Source organism: Dryobates pubescens, chromosome 4 (assembly GCF_014839835.1).
Source record: "Dryobates pubescens isolate bDryPub1 chromosome 4, bDryPub1.pri, whole genome shotgun sequence".
NCBI lineage: Eukaryota > Metazoa > Chordata > Aves > Piciformes > Picidae > Dryobates > Dryobates pubescens.
Window position 1 is genome coordinate 2,602,170 of NC_071615.1, and position 14,352 is coordinate 2,616,521.

General features: G+C 58.6%; 1 protein-coding gene across 1 annotated transcript in view; it reads left to right on the plus strand.

Annotated features, from left to right (window-relative positions):
• Positions 1 to 5,094: 5,094 nt before the first annotated feature.
• The window catches only part of KCNJ12 (potassium inwardly rectifying channel subfamily J member 12), a 31,713-nt gene continuing 22,455 nt past the window's right edge, over positions 5,095 to 14,352 (plus strand). The window contains exon 1 of the mRNA XM_009896833.2: positions 5,095 to 5,276. The gene's annotated coding sequence lies outside the window, so the exon portion shown is untranslated. The remainder of the gene's footprint in view (positions 5,277 to 14,352) is intronic.

Genomic DNA, 14,352 nt, shown 5'->3' on the forward strand with positions numbered 1-14,352 from the left:
TGGCACAGGTTGCCCAGGGAGGTGGTGGAAGCCTCATCCCTGGAGGTTTTGAAGGCCAGGCTGGATGTGGCTGTGAGCAACCTGATCTGGTGTGAGGTGTCCCTGCCCATGGCAGGGGGGTTGGAACTGGATGAACCTTGAGGTCCCTTCCAGCCCTGACAATTCTATGATTCTATGATTTTTCAACCCACTGCACCAGGCAGCCTCCATCAGCCCCCCCAGGGCAGAGAACGATGCCCACAAACCCACAGCATCCTCCCACCCGTCTGCCGCATCCCCTGGCCCCTTTGTCTTCCCAAAACCCACCAGGACTTGGCCTTCCACACCATCAGAGTGGCCAAGAGTGCGGGCTGGCAGAGCCGGCATCCCGCGCCGAGGGCGATGCCAACGCCCGGAGCAGATGGCAGGAGCTGTCCGGTGCCTTCCCTGCAGCCGGTGTGGAGCAGGGTGGCCTCGGTGTGCGGTGAGACGGGAGCCAGCTCGGCCGGAGAGCCAGGGGCAAGGCATTGTCGATGGCACAGGAAGGCTATTTTTAACTGTGAGAGAGGAGAGCTCATTTCCTGCCGCGGCTCGCGTGGCGCAGCGGCACACGCGTGTCTCCCGCTGCCGGCGCCCGGAGGATGGGCGTGGGGGAACGTGGGCCTTGTGGGTCATCACGTGGGCCAAACCCCCAGGCCCCAAGAATGGTCTTTCTGAAGGTGGGAAGGGAGAAGCGTGCCAGGAGAGCAGGGCTGGTACTCCACAGGCATGTGCCACAGCCCCGGGGGTGGGCTGGTGGGGCTTGACTTTGGGCTCTGGGATAGATGCTGCCTGGGTGTTCCTCGGCTTGTGCTCAGAGTCCCAGTTGTCATACTGCAATCTCAAGCCTATTTCCCCAGCATCTCCTCTCCCTTCTTTTGCAAAATCCTGTGGAGCAAGCCAGGGAGATTCCCATGGGAGCAAACCTTCCCTTGGCACCAGGGATTTGTGACCAGCCTTGCACATTTTGGGGCTCAGCAAAACCAGGTTGCTCCAGATCCCATCCTGTCATGCTGCTGGGCTTTTGGAGGTGCTGGAGTGTGGTAGCTGCTCAGCATGGGATGGGAAGCATGCTGGGGTGGTGGCATCTGATTTGAGCAGCCCCATGGTGTTGGGATGAAGGGTGGCATGGGTGGGAAGCACACTGGGGTGGTGGCATCTGATTTGAGCAGCCCCATGGTGTTGGGATGAAGGGTGGCATAGATGGGAAGCACACTGGGGTGGTGGCATCTGATTTGAGCAGCCCCATGGTGTTGGGATGAAGGGTGGCATGGATGGGAAGCACACTGGGGTGGTGGCATCTGATTTGAGCAGCCCCATGGTGTTGGGATGAAGGGTGGCATGGATGGGAAGCACACTGGGGTGGTGGCATCTGATTTGAGCAGCCCCATGGTGTTGGGATGAAGGGTGGCATGGATGGGAAGCACACTGGGGTGGTGGCATCTGATTTGAGCAGCCCCATGGTGTTGGGATGAAGGGTGGCATGGATGGGAAGCACACTGGGGTGGTGGCATCTGATTTGAGCAGCCCCATGGTGTTGGGATGAAGGGTGGCATGGATGGGAAGCACACTGTGGTGGGTGGTGGCACCCGGGCCACGCAGCCCCATGGCGCTGGGATGAAGGGTGACTTAGCAGGTTTGCCCATCCCTGCTCCCCCCACACCTCCCCCTCAGCCTCTTCCTGCAGGAGCCCTGACACTAATGCAGCGGCAGTGTGGGATTTATGGGCGGCAGCCCTCCAGTGGGGCCATCTGTCTTGATTAAATTAGCCCTAATGGCTCTGTGCTGGCTCGCTCCGGCCCCGCGCAGACGCGCGGCGGGAAGGGGCCTGCCCGAGACCCTGCTGGCTGCACCCCCTCGCTTCACCCTCTCACCCTCCTGCCCTCCCTTTGGTGGCTTCTGAACGGCCCAAGCTGGCCTGGCTGTGGGGTGAGGCTGGGTTCTGATCCCAGCTGCTCTCCAGCCGAGAGGTCATGGGGTTATTTTCTGGGGGCTGGGGTCCTGCACCCCAGGATGGGCACTCTGGGGGTGATGGGCTTCTCCATGGCTCTCTTCACACCCAGGTGTCCTGAGTTGATGGCAGGAATACAGGGAGCTTCTCTGCTCACCCAGTGGGTTGGGTGAACCCTGGGACTTGGAATCATAGAATGGAAGGGGGTTGGAAGAGACCATCAGAGAACATCTAGTTCAGAGGTCCCTTCCAACTCCTACCCTGCTGGCTTGCTGGGATGGAAATCCCAGGCTCTTGGGAGCTTGGACAAGATGATCTCTGGGGGTCCCTCCCAACTCCTCCCATTCTCTGTGACACAAACTCTCTTTTCAGGGAGAGGCAGCTGAGATGTTATTTCTTTGCATTTCCCGTAGCGAAACAGAGGGCTAGGGGTAAGCCTGATGGGGTAGGGCAGGGTGATGGGAACCCAGCCTCACCAGTTCTGCCCAGCTCCCTCCTGCCCTCCCAGCTGACCCTGCCCACACCTCCCATTGATTCCGAGCCCCAAACATCTCCCACTTGCTGTCTCTGGCAGCCCAGGCAGAGCGACATGTTGGTGACCAGGGTTGGGGATCCCGCTGGGGACCACACAACTGCTCCCCTCACCTCTGGTGTTTCCTCCCTGCCCAGCCCTGGCCCAGAGCCAACAGCCAGCCCCAGCCCTGCAGCCAATTTCCAGGCTGCCCTGTGCCTTAATTACATTTATTGCTGGAGGATGCCGGGTGCAGGGTGCCTGGGGCTGGCATGGGGCTGGCTGCCAGGCATGGAGGCATTTGGAAAGCTTTCCACAAGCGATGAGCATGGTGGACTGGCAGGAGAGGAGCAAGCCAGGGTGTGACAGGCTGCTCAACAAGCGGAGGGGAGCAGTGTTTTGGGGTCAGGACACTGCTGGTTGACCCATGGCTGGCTGTGCAAATGGCCACCGTGCCTGGCATGCAGGGTGGTGCCTCCTTTGCTCTGCAAAGCCTGAACTGCTGCTGTTAGCTGAGCACGGGGGGTGGGTGGGTGGGGAGGGTTAGGTGATGCTGCTGCCAGAACAAGGCCCAGGGACTTCAAAGTGTTGGGTAAAATTACTGGTTTGTGGGGTTGGTGAGATGGGTCAGGTCAGGGTGGAGAGGGGAGAGGAGGCAGTGCTGCAAGCATCACCCTGAGGTGCTTGGGAGCTTGGGGGTGTTTGGGAGTGGCAAGGGGAAGAGCAATGCTCCATTACTGTGCTGGGGAGGGGTGGAAGACAGGGACAAGGAGAGTCACTCTGGGGTGCTGAGGGACATGGTTTAGCAACAGACTTGGTGGGGTTAGATAATGATCTAACTTGATGATCTTAAAGGTCTTTTCCACCCAAAATGATTCTATGATGCTGCTAAAGGGAAGAGGAGAGAGAGGGATCGCTGGTCCCAAACCTGTGGTGAGAGATGGAGAAGAGTCAAGAGAAGGCTGGAAAAGGGTAGGAGGTGATGCAAAGGGGTGATAGAGCAGGTGGGGAGGCAACCTCTTCATGTGCTGAGGGCTTTTTACGTGGTCTGCTGGCTGCAGCGTGGAGTCTGGGGACCTCCTGGTTGTGATTGTTTCTTTAACAAAGCCCAACAATCTCCTAAAAAGGAGCAGGCAGCAGCCCTGGGATCTTGCAGGCAACTGAGAGTGGAGGAAGTCTAGCAAAAAATTACAGATGGTGACTGGTTTGCATCTCCCTCTGGCTGGAAGCCAGCCAGGGTTGTGAGCCCACTGCAGCATCCCTCAGCCACCCACTCCCCTCCACGGCAGGGAAAAGGCTTGGGAGCCGGGTTCCACTTTGAACCTCTCCAGAAGGCCTCTCTGTTATAAGGACAAAGTGTCCTGGAGATACCCAAAGCCTCCCAAAGGGCTTAAAATAGTGCTCACCACCAACACATAAACTTGGGCTCCAAACAATGTTAAAGAGGGAAAAAAAAGGAAAAGAAAGGGGGAAAAAAAATCCTCTTCTGCAATGAAAAGAAGTGGCTCTGGCCTGGCCCCAGCTCCTCTCTGCACACTCAGACCCTTAAACTATCCAAAACCCGAGGGAAACCTCGGGGGACACGGTACCCACCATCGAGTTTTCGTGGAAGGCGCCCAGAGAAGGAGGGTGAAGGACTGCAGGGCCACAAGCCCCCAGCCACAGCAGCCGGTGCAGGGGAGCTGAGATGAATCCATCAGCAAGGGGTTGTTGCTTCCTTGTGGCTGTGGCTGTCGGAGCAAGGGCTGGGCTAGAAAAAGCAGGCGGAAGCCATCAAGGTGGAGGAGAGGAAGCGAGGAAGAAGAAGAAGAAGAAGGGCCGGAGGACTCGGGCGAAGCAGCCATTAGGAAAGTGCTGATGCAGAGGTTCACTTGTGTCTAAGGGCAGAGTTGGAGTAGTTGCTGTTCACGGACAAAGGCGGTAGGAGGGAGTGGAGCTTTGTAGAAGCCGGAGCCTGTCTCACTGGGTGTCTGTGTTTCATTCCCTGTCAAAAGGCTGGGAGCCGGGGAAGGGGGGGGGGGGGGGGGGGAATAAAAAAGCAGGGAAGCGGCGAGCTGCAGCGCTCGCTCGGGATCAGATAGCGAGAAAACCAATAGCAGCGAGAAAGGGAGGAGAGAAAAAAAAACCCAGAAGAAACAGAAAACCAACCCACATCAACCAGCCGACCAACCCACCCACCCTCTCCACGCTGAGGCTGGAACAGGCAGGTCCCTGCCAACTCCACAGCACGCAGCGAGCAGGGAAGAAGTCCACCCTCCCCGGGCAGGAGCGGAGTTGAGCCCGAAGGATATTTGATGACACTTTGGCGACGATGGGTCCCCCAGCATCTTCCAGAGCCCATTTGAGGGTGAAGGCTCTGAAAGCACAGAGGGAGTTTGAAGCTAAATTCACCTGAGTCTGGATCTTTTGGTCGCTGGGATTTACCTTTTTTATTATTATTATTAATTTTTCTCCAAGGGGTGGCAGGGGGAAACCAAACCAAGAAAAAATCCTCGGTTTCTTTCTTCCTTTTTTTTGTTTCTTTATTTCCCCCCCCCTTTTTTTTTCCCCCTAGTCTCCCTCTTTTTAAATTTTTTATTTGATTTGATTTTTTTTTTTTTTCCATTTGAAGAAGCTACGTTTTTATTTTTGTTTTCCTCTGTGGTTGGAATGGAGGGGTTGGGTCTGTGCCTAAGAAGAAGCAACCGAACGTCGGTCCTGGGAGAAACCCGAATGGATCTGGGCTCCCCTGCCAGCTAACTCTCCAGGACCTGCAGCCCCACAGCCGGGGTGGGGGGGGGCTGGATGCAGTGAGAGGTAAGTGACAGCTCCGGCGTCTGCCTGCCAGCGAGCCGCCGCGACAGCTCCTCCGCTCCTCCAGCTCCGTCTTAATCCCAAGTCAGAGGCAAAAACAGCAGTCTCATAGTGAGTCGATCACTTCCACTCAGTGCAGCCCTGATGGGGAAATAAGATGGGGAAGTTTTGCAGCAATGAAGTTCTCCCGTGCCCGAAATGCCAGCTTTGGGGAGGAGGGGGGGGTGGTGAGGGGAATGGATTTTGCAAAGCTAACCACCCTCACCGTGCCAACGCCGCGGGCCCCTCGGTGCCCAGCGAGCCAGGGTTTTGCCGCTGCTGCCCGGGGAGCATCGGTGCCTCGCTGGGCTCCTGCTCGCTTCCCCGGGGCCGGCTCTCCTTCTTGGCCAGAAACTTTTGCGCTCTGGCTGGTTTTGGCGATGCCCACGCGGGGTTATGCCCCCGAGCATGTGCACACATGTGGGCGCACACGTGTGTGCCGTGCACGCTCACCTGACCCTCCGGTTCCCAGCTACCTGCTTGCGTGGGGGGCACGCCTGGGGGGAGCCCAGGAGCTGGGATGGAGCGGGGGGGGGGGGGGTGGGATACGAGCGTGTGCTTCAAAGGCAAACTGCAAAGCGCAGGGGGGAAAGCGAAGGGAGCCGACAACGACAGCAGCAGCATAATTGCATCACTGTAATAGTATCGGCGCTGAGCGTGAGCCAGGCGAGTAAAATTGTCCAGAAATGAGCTGTGCTCAAGTGCCTCCAGTGAGCAGCACCTGCACGCCTTCTCCGGGTGCTTGAGGCTATCTGTATTTTTAGAAGGCTCTCTTAATTATAGAGCAAAGAGTGTTAGTTAGAGGGGGAAATGGTGTGTATTTAGCAGCCCTCGTTCCCGGGTAGTTTTGCAGTGAATGTGAGCCCAAAATCACCAAATAAGGGTTTTTCTCCCCCCTCACCCCTCCCTCCCCCCCTCCTCCTCCTCCCCCCTACCTTCTCCCCTGCACTTGTGATTTTTGAACCACCTGTTTTGCAGTGGTGTCAGCAACCAAGGGCTGGAATTTTTTCCTTCCTGTTCTTAGAAAGCACGGTGGGGACTTTGCCTGTGTCCAAAGGAAAGATGGGAGATGATCCCTGGGCCTTCCCGTTGCCCCCCTCTGCACCCCAAACTGACTCCACTCTCATAAAGGCTGTGAGCTCTCCCTGCTCCCAGCCTGCTGGTGACCCTGGTGGGGACAGGGGACTCGTGTGCCAGTGCTGGGTCTCCTGCAGACACCAAAGAGCTGATGATGCTTTACAGCTGACTGCAAAGCAGAATAAAACCACCACCCAAGCCCTGCAACAACTCCTTTGGCTTCTGTAAAGATCCTTCCCCTCAAAACCCTTCTCCACAAAACTTTCCAGGGCCCTTTGTTCCAAACAGCAGGTGAAATTCCCTTTGTGTGAGCACAAGGCGACGAAGCCACCAGAAAAAGAATGAAAACAAGAGTAAGAGAGGGCAAAAAAAAGGAAGGAGAGAAATCCTTGGCTGCTCTTTTTGGGCCTGGAATAAGAGTGAGCATTCCCAGCCATGCTGGATGGGCTTCACAGAGCACCAGCCTTGAAGGCCACTTCATTTCTTGTCCCTGATCTACCACACACTTTGAAATCCTGTGTTGCCTCTGCTGCTCTGTACCCCAAAGTGTTGTTTTACATGGGAACTTCAGGTGGGGTTTTTCCACCCCCTCCCCATAGCCCTGAAATGACCCCAGGGGGTTCAGCCAGCACGCCAGGACCAGCCCAGGTGGGCTGCCGGTGCTCCCTTTTGATGCACAGCTCAGTGCCATGGTGCTCTGCGATGCTCTGGGCATGGCCATGTCTCCCTGTGGGTTCCTCCTTTCTCCTTGTAGAGGCTGTAGGGGCAGCTTTGCTGGTGACAGGGTGGGAATCGTTTCCCCCCTGTGGATAAACTTCAGAGGAGCTGCTGGAAGTGCATGAGGAGCTTAACCCCAGCATCTTCTCCCTACTTGGCGTCAGGTCTTAGGGTGTAAACGTGCCTGAGGGAGACGGGAGCCTCCCCCAGCCTCTGTGTGGGGAGCAAAGGGGTTGGGTTGGCAGTTTTGAGGCTGCTGGCTCTGGAGAGAGCAGGAGCACCAGGACTCTGAGGGAGGGATGGATCTGTGCCCCGCTCCCATTGCCGCTCGGGCTCGTGGCACGCAAAGCGGGCACCTTATGTAAGCAGCGATGACAGCGACGTGCCCCAGCCCTGCCATCCTGCTCCACCACTGCCAGGCCCTTCCCAGCCTCAGCCACCTGCCTCAGCCCTTGTCTGGGGGGGTCCTCTTTGGTCCTCCCCTGTGACCAGGGTGGCAAGCGACTCCAAGCCCAGAGGTGTGTCCGTAGTTTCTCCAGAGTTTATGGCTGCATCTTTCCTGGGCTTGGCTCTGGGATCCCCAGCCCTGGAGAGATGGCACCTGGCCTCAAGCCCCTTTCTAGCCTCTTCTGTGCCCCTTGCCTGAGGTCCAGCCTGGTTTAGGTTTGACAGTGCAGGGTGAGGGCTGATTCTCAGGGATGAGAAGGGAGAAACCAGCCCAGCTTGCACCCGTTCCTCCTGCCGCCGACTTGCTGCAGGAGCTGGGAACTGGCCTTTGAGCACAGGAGCTCCAGCTGGTGCAGAACCTGTGTCCCTGTTCCAGATCAGAAGCCTTCATCCCTGTGGGCCCCTGGGTGCCCCAGTGCTCGGCACTTGGCACATCTGAAACGGGGGAAGGGAGAGAGAAGCTGAGCTCCCCTGCACCCCAGGCAGCAGAGTGCAGCGGGTGCCTCACCAGCCTGGCCCCACTCCAGTTTCTAGGTTGAGGTGGGAGGGAGAAAGCTGGGAGTGGGGTAGCAGTGGGGGGACCCCAGTGCTGCTCCCCACAGCTCTGGGTGACAGTGGGCCTGTCACCTTGCTGAAACATGCCCCTCTTTCTGTTCCTGGCTCATCCCTAGCTTGCTCCGTGTTTCTAGCTCAGTTCTCCAGTCCCAGCTCCATCCTTTGGTCCCAGCTCAATCCTTTAGTCCCAGCTCAGTGCTGGTCCCCAGCTCGACCCTGGTTTCCAGCTCACTTCCTGGTTCCTGGCTTGCAGGACTGCCGGTGGGCGATGGTTTTGTGCTAAGCTCTTTCAGATTCCCCCTGTTGGACTTCTGAAGCATCTGGTATCACTATCTCAGCGTCATTATGAATTAATTAACATTAATTCCCTGTTCTGTTATCTCCTCTTGCCGGCAGTGTTAGCCTTGGCTTGCTCCCCACCCCCCCAGCTGAAACGGCCAGATCCAGATTGTGCCTGGCAAAAAGCCACAGAGAAGCCACAAGTTTGGGGGGCTATGGTCTCCCCATCACTGTCCCCATCCCACACTGGGCTCGGGGATGCTGCCAGGCCCCTGCTAGTCTGTTAGCCTAGGGCTGGCCCTGGGGGGGCCCCGGTGCTGCCAGTGCTGCACACCCACTGCCCGTGCCACCAGCACAGGGCACGGGTGCTTGGCAGGAGGGTGATGCTGGCTCTGCCAGCCCCCCCCTCTGCTTCCCTGCAGGGCTGTAGTGCTGTCCCACAGGGGCAGGAGCTCCCCTTTAGCTCTGGGAAGCCCCAGTCTTGGCTCCCCAGCCTGCGTTGGAGGCACCAGGGATGCTCTCCTCAAGAATGCTGACCTGGGGATGCTGATGCCAAGGCTGCTGTTCCCAGGAGTGCTGATCCCAAGGAGGCTGACCCCAGGGATGCTGTCCCATGGACGCTGATCTGGAGAGCTGTGGGTGTGGGAACACAGCCACGGTAGGTGGCTGCAGGCTGGGAAGGAGGCCGGGAGGCTTTGCCCCGGATGCATTCATCCTTACTCTGTGAGTCACTCCGAGGGAGGCACAACTCAGGAGTCACAGCCTGGCCACCCAGGTCCATCCCTGAGCTCTGGCTTGCAGTGCTGAGCCCTGGGGAAGGGGTGATTGAAGGCTGAAGAAGGACTCAGTGGGATGTGGGTGCAGCACCCACCACCTCCCAGCCCTGTCCCACTCCATTGCCTGCCCCACTCCCCACCCCACAGCAACACAACCCTGCTGCACATCTCTGTGCCCACAGCGCTCTCCCCCTACCACCACCACGTGCCCCATGGCAGTGCCACAGCAACCTCCAAGCCCACCCCGAACCCCCCCTGCAACCCTCGCAGTGCGGGCTGAGCCCGTGGGGGGGATCTCCCCAAACTCCATGGGTCCTGGGGCTGAGGTGGGATGGGGGTGACGGCTCCCGGGTGGGCTCGGGGACAGCCCTGGTGTCCTACATGCCTGGAGCCCAGCTCGGGCTTACGTAACGGCCATGCTGCAGTGTGCTCTGCTGAGCCGCCGGTGCCACCGGCAGAGCTGCAGCGAGGAGCCCATCTCCCTGGGTGTTTGCTTTGGGGGAAGAGGAGGAAGGGAGGGGGACACCTGAGAGGCAGCCGAGACTCAGGAGGCGGCCAGGACCTGGGGAAGGTGGTTGGCAGGGCTGGCTGAGCATGAGGGCTGAGCTGTTTGCCCCCAGCCTCACCTGTCTGCCCCCAGCCTCACCTGTCTGCGTGCCTGGTGACCTTGTGAGTTGAAATCCCCCTGGGTGGAAACACCCTGTGGGCAGAGGGGTTGGGGAGAGCAGAGAGAACCCTGCCCTGGTCCGTAGTGAGGGTCAGGATAGAGACCCTGCTGGCATCCTCTGCCATCCATGTGGCCATCTCTACCCTCCTTGGAGAGCATAGCCCCCTTGTGCAGATGGGGAAACTGAGGCAGGGTGCTGTGACCTCCCATGGGAGCAGGTACTAGGGCCCCCCTGGACAGAAAGAAGGAGACAGGACAATACCAACCTCTCAGATACTCTGGCTGGAGATGCCCTGGTCCAGCCTGGACTCTGTACCCGGAGCTGATGCCCTGGCTCAGGGCTGGCATGCAGGGGTGGGGGTGTGCTGGCACTTGGTGCAGCATCCTCACACCAAGATGTACCTCTAGAGCTTGCTGCAAGTGCCATGACCTGGTGACATGGGGCAGTGGAGGACAGCAGGCTGGCCACAGCACCCTTCCTGCCCCCAGGGAGGTGCAGGAGGGGGGAACTGGGTGGAGAGACCTAAGTGCCAGGTTGTGTTGATGCCGTGGTCTGGAGTGGGGGGGTGGGCAGTGCCACCGTGCCTGATAACTGCTGAATGCCAGGGCTCACTCAGGAGCTGTTTTGGTGTCAGCATCTACCAGGAGCCAGAGGGCTCAGGGTGCTGGTAGCAGCCCCAGGGCTCAGGGTGGTACCTGCAGAGGGTCCCCATCCAGACAAAATGTCATCACACCTCAGTTCCGGCACAGCTTGCTGGAGCAGCAGGAGGCATGCAAGGTCCTGTCCCTGTGCTGATGCAGGGAGCCAGGGGGTCTCTGTCCCACCCCAAGTGTGCAGGGTCACTCAGTGCCACCAGCATCTGGGTTGTGCCTCTGTGGTGCCCCAGTGAAGCCAGAGGCACCCTGACACGGCCTCTGAGGGGGAAGATGCCACCACCAATGGGTGCTGCACAGCCTCGGGAGCTCCTGGCAGGGCAGTGTGGACATCTGTGCAGTGCTGCAGGAAAAGCTAACATGAAAACTATGGTGTCCCCCACCAGGGAGTGCCAGAAATCCCCACAGCCTCTGAGTCCCCAAGACCCTCACCCTCTCTCTCGTCTTTCACCCCTTGTTCCCAGGCTCATCTTGTGCTTCTCAGTGGGACAGGCCCCAGCTGAACCCCAGCTGAGGCTGCTGCCCTCCCCAGGCACCCCAGCTAGCCCTGGCGCCCGCTGTGCGTGGCACAGGGAGCCTGCACCCCAAAGCTGGGGGGAACCAAGGACAAGAGTGAGCTCATCCCTCCTGCCTGGGCTGGGAAAATAATTGCATTGTGCTCTCTGAGAGAGGCTCAAAGGCCTTTGGTTCCCCTTTAGGACAGGGCTGGAAAGGAGCCACTGAAACGAATGCCAGGAAAAAGAAGCCTTTGGTAGGGGCTACTTTCTTCATGGGTTTGGAGGGATCCAGATGTGGAACCCTCACCTTGGGGAGCCCCTTGGGGACTCCCTAGTGCTCATGCTGCGGGGATAAACAGGGAGGTTTAGCCAGTGCTGGCTCAGGCTCTTCCCTTCTGAAATGCCAGATCCAGCCCTGCCAGGCGATTCAGAGGTCGGGGAAAGAGGGGTTGGGTGCAGCTCTGGACCCTGCTGCCCTTTGGCACTGCCAATTCTCCTAGAGGGCCAGGACACCTGGCACTGTGGGATCCTGCTCCCCAGCCTTGGATCCCCCAGGCCCAGATCTGGCAGCCTCAGCTGGGCTGAGGACGCCCTCCAACTCATTACAGAGAGGGGCCAGCTAATCTCCATCTGACAGCGAGTCATCCTTCCTGCCGCGCTGAGAGCCGTAATGACAATGTGCTCAGAGGGGCTGATGAATTAAGTGCATCTTATAAATACATCAGATATTAAAATTCCCGTGTAATTACAGTGCAATGGATTATGTGTGGTGCTGAAGGGGAAGCGAGTCAGTGGAGCCAAGGAATTACAGTTGCAGAGGAGAGGCAGCGAAGCGTAATCTCTGCTCTGCTCTGCCTGCTCGGCTCGGCTCGGCTCGGCTCTGCTCCGCTCGGCTCTGCTCGGCTCTGCTGGGGGTGTGAAGTGAGCATTTGCATTGGAACTGCAGCAGGAGCCATGCCGAGCAGCACCGGGGCTCTGCTGACACCGAGGGCCTGGCCCAGCTGCTGACAGGGTTCAGGAGAGTGAATAGGACCTGAAGGGGTTTGTGGTGGGGACAGGGGGAGAGAGTTTTGCTCTGCCTCATCGCTTCTCTTCCGGAAAAGGGAAGCAGCCTGCTCCTGTGGGCTGGCTCCAGCTGGTGGCTCTGGGGACTTGGGCAATCTCTTGCCCCTGCACTGCTCCTGTGCACACACAGATGCTCAGGTGTGAGACAGCAGTCAGTGCCTGAGCTTCCCTTCCCTTCCCTTCCCTTCCCTTCCCTTCCCTTCCCTTCCCTTCCCTTCCCTTCCCTTCCCTTCCCTTCCCTTCCCTTCCCTTCCCTTCCCTTCCCTTCCCTTCCCTTCCCTTCCCTTCCCTTCCCTTCCCTTCCCTTCCCTTCCCTTCCCTTCCCTTCCCTTCCCTTCCCTTCCCTTCCCTTCCCTTCCCTTCCCTTCCCTTCCCTTCCCTTCCCTTCCCCTTTTCCTTCCCCTTTTCCTTCCCCTTTTCCTTCCCCTTTTCCTTCCCCTTTTCCTTCCCCTTTTCCTTCCCCTTTTCCTTCCCCTTTTCCTTCCCCTTTTCCTTCCCCTTTTCCTTCCCCTTTTCCTTCCCCTTTTCCTTCCCCTTTTCCTTCCCCTTTTCCTTCCCCTTTTCCTTCCCCTTTTCCTTCCCCTTTTCCTTCCCCTTTTCCTTCCCCTTTTCCTTCCCCTTTTCCTTCCCCTTTTCCTTTCCCTTTTCCTTTCCCTTTTCCTTTCCCTTTTCCCTTCCCCATTCCCTTTCCCTTTTCCCACTTTCCCCTCTCCTCAGAGTCAGTGCTCCCAGGCAGCTGCAGGTGTGTGATGCCCAGGCAGGGGCTGCCATGCCCCCCTGCCCGTGCAGTGTCACAGAACAAGCGTGCAAGCCACTCACATCCTGACTCCTCCACATCACCCAGCCTGGCTGGCACAGTGGGGTGGGGGTGTCCCTGAGGCCTTCAACCCACCCTGCTGTCCCCAGTAGGACTTGGGGGCAGAACAGACATCCCCAGCAAAATTAGGCTGCTGGGGGCTGCTGGGGGCTGCTGGGGGCTGCTGGAGCAAAGGCTTTTCTCTAACGAGCTGGAGCTGTTCCCCCCATTAATTAGAGGGAGCGCTGCCAGCAGCAGACAATGAATCAGTGTTGTCCCAGGCTCTAACAAGGGTGTGGGGAAAGTGGGGCACGGGATGCTGTGCCCTGGCACGTGTGCGGGCACGGAGCGGGGCCGCGCCGAGGCACCTGCACAATGGGCACCAGCTGAGACCCTGCCAGCACCACTGCCTGGTCTCACCACCACCCACAGCACGTCCTCCTTCTCCTTCCCCACACGGGACCACTGTCCCCCTCCCCATCGTGTCCCTGGCCAGGGCCTGACCTCGCTGGGGAGAGGGGAGGGCCGCGTGACGCCCGCCTTCGCTTTCGCTCCTGCGCTGATTAGCAAACGCTGGCAGCCTCCCAGTCATTAATTATTATTAATTATTTGTTATGTGAATAAAGTTGTTGGAGAGCACAGAGCTGGAGGCAACACAAACACAAACAGTCCCAGCTCCAGGCAGCTTATGTAAGGGGGGGGCGAGTGGGCATTGCCGTGGCCCCAGTGCGTCCACACGCTGTCCTCTGCACCGAGGCCACGGCACACTGGTGTCCCCTGGCATCTGAGGACATGTCAGTGGTGATGGGCACAGCAGAACTGGTGCTGGAGGGGCCTGCAGAGGTGCAAGGGTGTGGGATGCAACAGGGATAAAGGTGGTTTTAGGGGCCTGGAGGATGAAGCTGATGAGGAGACCTGAGGACAGAGGGGAGCTCCACCGGGTGCTGCTGGTGGTGGATCTCTGGGGTGGGTTTTGTGGGGGCAGAGGGGGTCCTGTGCCACTGCTCTCCCTGCAATCTCTCCCCAGACATGGTGTCTGTGGATAAAGCAGGATGTTTCACTAGATGATGCCATACAGATAGGGCTAGGTCCCAGCTGTGCATCCCTCCCTGTCCCGCTGCCTGGCCACCCATGGCCCCAGGGCATTATTTTGGTGCTCTCCACTCTCCTTTCCCCCTCCTCCCAGAGCTCTATGCCCCATCTAGGGCTTTCTTCCCCTCATGTCTCTGAGCTTGCCAGCGACTCTAAATGCAGCCACCCGTGACACCCCTGTGTGGTGGAGCCATACCTCGGTGGCACTGTGCTGCAGGGACCCAACCCCTACCTGGGCCACTGGAAAGGGAACCAGGAAAAAGTGGAAACTGAGGAGAGGAAAGGATTACTAAGGATGCTGCCTCAACCACAACAGATTTGTTTCAGGAGCGCTGATGCTGTTCCTCAGAGGCCTTGGGAAGCAGCAGGGGTTTGGTGATGCTCAGGCACGGTTTTGGTGAGCGTGTTAGAGATGTGT